Here is a 5,568-nt window from a genome sequence, read left to right as displayed (position 1 = left end):
TGAAGATTGAAACCTGCTCCTGAAGGAGCCATCACATTTGCTGAAAGCTTGGGAATCTGAAGTGCAAAAACCTGGTAAATCATGCAGTTTCATGTCTTCTGTACAGGCACCAATTCTGTAGATGTTGCAGGCTCTGAACAATCTGATGTACGAGCCGTGCGTACTTGGAATTGATGCTAGTCAAATACGTACGTAACTGGTACTAGCTTTAAAAAAGGTCTTCAGAGATCATCATTTAATTTCGGCGTCCGTGCGTGAGCTTTTTCTCCCCAGGTACCCTCATCGTCTTTCTTCAGAGATCATCGTTTAATTTCGGCTCTGTAGTTGCACCTCCAGGCCTTCATATCACGGGAATCAGCGGCCCACCTACATTGGACTTTATATTCAACTACAGCCCAAACAAATCGACTAAGAAGATATCCTTGCCTCTGGAAATAACCAATCGAACAGAGTGCTACGTTGTGTTTGTGCTTCACAGCACTTCCGTTTTGTTTATTCCCACGTTGGGCAGCCACAACGCAGATCAGTCGAACCCACGCTATATTAGGCGACTCAGGGCGTAAAGGAGATGCATACCTTTCTCGATCTTTTGGCTAATATCAAGTGTAGTATCTGTTCTTATCAGTTTAATATCTGATATGTGGGTAATATGCCCATAATGATATTAAATTTATTTTTTATGAGGGAGGAACCACCACAGTAGTTTGCTATTGGGCCTCTTCGGTGTTGCCTAGGCGTTGCACTACTGTCTAGGCCGGCGCACCCCAACCAAATCAGTTTTAAATTATTTTTGTGTTCTGAAGCTTGCTTGACTTGATGAAAATTTGACCTTGGTTCAAAGCTGGCCAAACAGGCCGTGTTTGGAGGTCTTGGCTATTATTATTATTTTCCAGATTTTTCATATTTATGGGCTATAAAAGATCCCATAGACATATTTTTTGAAGTACACAAATTGTTGATAGCTTTGGGGCACCTGACTGAGCTACGATTAGTTTTGATTGTAGCTCAAAGCATCCCATATGCTATGTGTCAGCCATGGCAAATTCTTATCCGCACAAATAGAGATCAGCCTCAAGTTATACATGGGAATGGAAGTTTACCTATGGCGCTCTATGAGGTTTCGGGCGATGAAGATGTTGAAAGAGGTGGAGCTTCAGTTGTTTGCATTGATGTTGCTGCTCAGCTTTGCTTCAACAAAGATCAATCAGCTTGGCGGCCTATTCTTTTGTTGGTTCCTCAGGTTCTTGGTCTTGACGATCTCATCAAGAGTAGTCACACATTGCCAGGTTTCAATCTTCGCCATCTTGGATGGCCTTGGAGGAAGCCCTCAGAGAAGGTAAAGATAAGATAGATGATTTTCCTACTTTAATCTGTTGGAGCCGGAAGGATCTGTTTGGTGATTCTGTAGGTGATAGCAAATTACTGCTTTCTTGTGCTTTTGAGATTTCTGACTCGTTAAGGCGACATTCACAGTCCTTCAAATCTGAAGTGGAAAACCTGGAGCACCGTCTTGTTCGTTACAGGATGACAGGGTATCTGTCTCTGGCTATATACTCACTTCACTTCCATGTCTTGTGCATACACAAGACACCAATTGTGCAGATGCTGCAGCCTTGCAGGCTTGTAGTGCTGCCTCTAGTGTCCGTCCCTCCTGCGATTTGTCAGACCGGCGGCGCGGCATCATTTGGTGGCCGAGGTGCTGCCACAGGCCAAGTGGGTGTGTACCATTAGGGGAGCTCCGTCTATCCCGGCGATTGAGCTTTTCAACCTGTGTCGGCGATTCTTCTGAATGTGCGGTTGGTGCAGCAGCCGGATACCTACTCTTGAGCCTTCAGGTGGCGTCTGACTTCGGATGGAAAATTCTCGGCAAGATCGGCACATATTCCACATTTTTCCTTGGCCGCGAGGTCACACCAGGCATGTCTGAGCCTTGGTCGTCGTGGGCGCCGCTTGACAAAAAAAAATTGTATGGCTCGCGTTGCACAGTCGACTATGGACGGCGAATAGATTGGCCAAACGTAAGTTGCAACATCAGCTCGTGAGCAGCTCCCTCTTCTCTAGAATGGAGTGGAGATTCATCCACACTGGAACGACCAGCTACTCTGGCGTCCACCATCAGGGGCAGCCCAGCTGGTTGAGGCGGTGGCATAGCCCAGTTGTCGCGGCCGTCGCCGGTGTCGCCAGCTGGGAGGCGGTGCTTACTTGGGCTCGGGCGCAAGGCAAGGACGACGGAGTTAGTGGCAATGTCTGATGCTGTTGTCTCATGCAGATCAGCTACGGGCTGCCACTTTGTAAGGATGGTGCGGGGCGTCCGAAGTGTCCAAAATTTTGGATTTTGGTAGTGCCACTGTTCTTCATCCCCATCAGACTTCGTCGGGTGGTAGCGAGCGGCTTCATCGTGTCACGTCAGCTTGCTCGTGCCAGCATGACCATCGCTCACCACCAGAACCGTGTGCATATGCAGCTATTGGGATCAAGGCAAGTGGAGGAGACAACATAAAATGACTTCGATTATTGGATGGTACTTCTCGTGTACCCAGTCTCGAGTTCCGGGGTGAGAACCCTAGATCTGACCTTGATTGGTTATACCTAGCAATGGCGTCGTTTTTTGTGTTGTTACCCTGGTGAAGGCATTGCTCGGAGTTTTGCTCGGATTTGATCTTCAGGGTGAGAACCCATGTTCTGACATTTGGTGGTTGGACCGGCGATGGCGGCGTTTGCGCGTCGTTCCCTTTCTGGAGGCGTCGCTTTTGAAGAAACTTTCTCGTAGTTCTTGTGTTGTCAAGAATTGGTTGGCGCCCGATGGTCACTGCTGTGTTTCGTCGATAGTTGTGTTTTTTGCTTCAGGGTTTTCTTTTTCTCCATCCGTTTAAGCATAGCTTCGGTCTTGTAAGACTTTGCTTTTTGCCGGCGTGATTGTTTGTGTGTGTGTGTTGCATTGGCTGTGTACATCTTAGTTATGCAGAGGCCGGATGTATACTCATTATGATTGTATCGCTTGATACTACACTATGAGTCAATAAAGAGCACTCTTAATCGGAAAAAAAGTTGCAACATCAGCTCAGTGTGTTCTCTGCCGTCAAGAAAAGGAAGCAACGAACCATCTCTTGCTGGGTCCTCAAATCTGCTGTTCGTTTTCAATGCAAATTTGGTATTCGGTGCTGCTTTCGCGGAGGCTTCACAGATTCACTCGGCAGCCTCTCAACAAGCTCAAGAACTAGGTTGAGCTCCGTGGTTCCGGCTTCTAGCAGGAACTCCATCCTTCTGTTCATAGAATCCCGTTTATTATGCGTGCAGTCACCACCAGTGCTACTGGCAATAAAATTCCTAGAAGGTGTGGCAAAAATAAATAAAAAATGATACTCTGAAAATGCTATTTTCAAAAGTATTTTGGAGCACTGATTTTTTTTTTTGCCACACCTTACAGGAATGTGATTCCATGCCAATTTTTTTGCAAGCACTTGAAACTTTTGTCAATGTTTGTCACAAAAAAGAATCATATTTTTTGATTGTTTTATATTTTTATTTTACTGTTCACCGAGCTCATTTGAGCTCGGGAGCCGGACATTTTTGGTAAGAAAGGGACACGCTACGTGTGCTCCAATGCAAAATGTGCCAAGAGCAAATTGTTTTACATTTTTCCTAGAAACAGCCTTTATTTATAAATAGCAAAAAGGCCCGTGCATTGCAATGGGAGAAAAAACTACCACATGCCCTTAATTTACAAAAAATGTTGTATAATATGAGAATTTGTACCTATTTCTTAAATACATAAAGAGTTAAAAAGATACAACATTTTCTTAATTATAAAAAGAGATTTTTTTTGTCTGGAAAAGAACATTTTTTATGGTCTCCTGTTGACGCAGGTACTTGCGCCCATATTTCATCACTATTTCATGCCATACATGTCATAGGTATTGGTCCCTGTTTCATCACTATTTATTTCTTATCAAACTTGTCTTTTATTTTATTTTTTGTCATGCATGCCTCCTTTTTACTTTTTTCACGCATGTCCTCTTTTTCTTCTTCTTATATATAGGAGAATAGAGCAACATCTCATCTTTATCAGATCTCCTCTGCATTTTTTCTTTTATTTATTTTATAGCGGACATCCCATCTTTATTGGGTCTTTTTATTTCTTGCCATGCGTGTCTTTATTTATGTGGTGTCTCTAACAAATTTATCTTCAATTTGATGTCCAATCCTGATTTTGCTGAGGTGTTCATCCCAATCTGAATCAGTACCAGTAGAGAAAAAAGACGGATAATGTATTCTTGATTAACATTGCAGCCTAGATAGTATTTTTTTTAAACTGTTAACAGGTAAAATAACATCATATTTAGATTCTACATAATTTTCTAATCAAATTCCATATACAATTTGTTAAATTTGGAGTTACGGTTTAAAAGATATAAGTATTTTAAAAAACATTTGATATGTACTGCGGGTTTAATGTCAGAAACATCAGAGATTTTTCTACAAAATAGCATGCCCTCTTTTTCTTCTTCTTACATATAGGAGAATAGCGCAACATCTCATCTTTATTGGATCTCCGCATTTTCTCTTTTATTTCTTTTATAGGGACATCTCATCTTTATCAGATCTCTGCATTTTCTCTTTTATTTCTTTTATAGCGGACATCGCATCTTTATTGGGTTCTTCTTTTATTTATTGTCATGCATGTCTTTATTTATTGGGTGTCTCTAGCAAATTTATCTTCAATTTCATGTCCAAACCTAATTTTGCTGAGGTGTTCATCCCCAATCTGAATCAGTACCAGTATGAAAAAAACAGATAATGCATTGTTGATTAACATTGCAGCCTAGATAGTATTTTTTTAAAAAAAATTGTTAATAGGTAAAATAACATCATATTTAAATTCTACATATTTTTCTAATCATATTTCATATATAACATCTTAAATTTGAAGTTACGGTTTAAAAGATATGAGTAGTTAAAAAAACATTTCATATGTATTGCAGGTTTAATGTCAAAAACAATAGGGGATTTTCTATAAAATAGCAAAAGATACATGACTTTCCTACTCTGTTCTGTTAGAGGTTTTTTTTAAAGAAGGCAAAAGATTTGCCATTTCATTGATTAAGAAAGGAGTTATCGAACAAGGGCCGCAAGGCGGCAAAATAAAATGTCTACTCTCGCGGCATTACAACACTCATGTGCTTTGCACCCGCCACTGCCCAAAGAGACACCTCTTGTTTGATCTTACAGATTAGGACCATGGAAGGGATGACCGTGTTTCGAAAGACCCTAGTGTTACGCTCTGTCCATATCTCCCATGAGATAAGCATCATCAAGGAGGCTAGCGCCTTAGGGGAGCCAAGGTGAATCTGAAGGTTGTCGTTCCATCATCAAGGTGGCTAGGGGGCACCCTATAGACACAAGTTGATCTTCGTGATCGTTCGCTTAGCCGTGTGCGGTGCCCCCCTCCACCATAATCCTCGATAATATTGTAGCGGTGCTTAGGCGAAGCCCTGCGACGGTAAAACATCAAGATCGTCACCACGCCGTCGTGCTGACGAAACTCATCCCCGACACTTTGCTGGATCA

General features: G+C 42.2%; 1 non-coding gene across 1 annotated transcript; it reads left to right on the top strand.

Moving 5' to 3' along the window:
- Nucleotides 1-572: 572 nt before the first annotated feature.
- Nucleotides 573-768, top strand: LOC119359816. Its single transcript, XR_005172676.1, has one exon. It is a non-coding gene; the product is annotated as a U2 spliceosomal RNA (small nuclear RNA).
- Nucleotides 769-5,568: the final 4,800 nt, after the last annotated feature.

The sequence above is a fragment of the Triticum dicoccoides genome, chromosome 2A (genome assembly GCF_002162155.2).
Source record: "Triticum dicoccoides isolate Atlit2015 ecotype Zavitan chromosome 2A, WEW_v2.0, whole genome shotgun sequence".
Classification (NCBI taxonomy): Eukaryota; Viridiplantae; Streptophyta; class Magnoliopsida; order Poales; family Poaceae; genus Triticum; species Triticum dicoccoides.
This window is presented reverse-complemented; position numbering and strand designations above follow the sequence as displayed.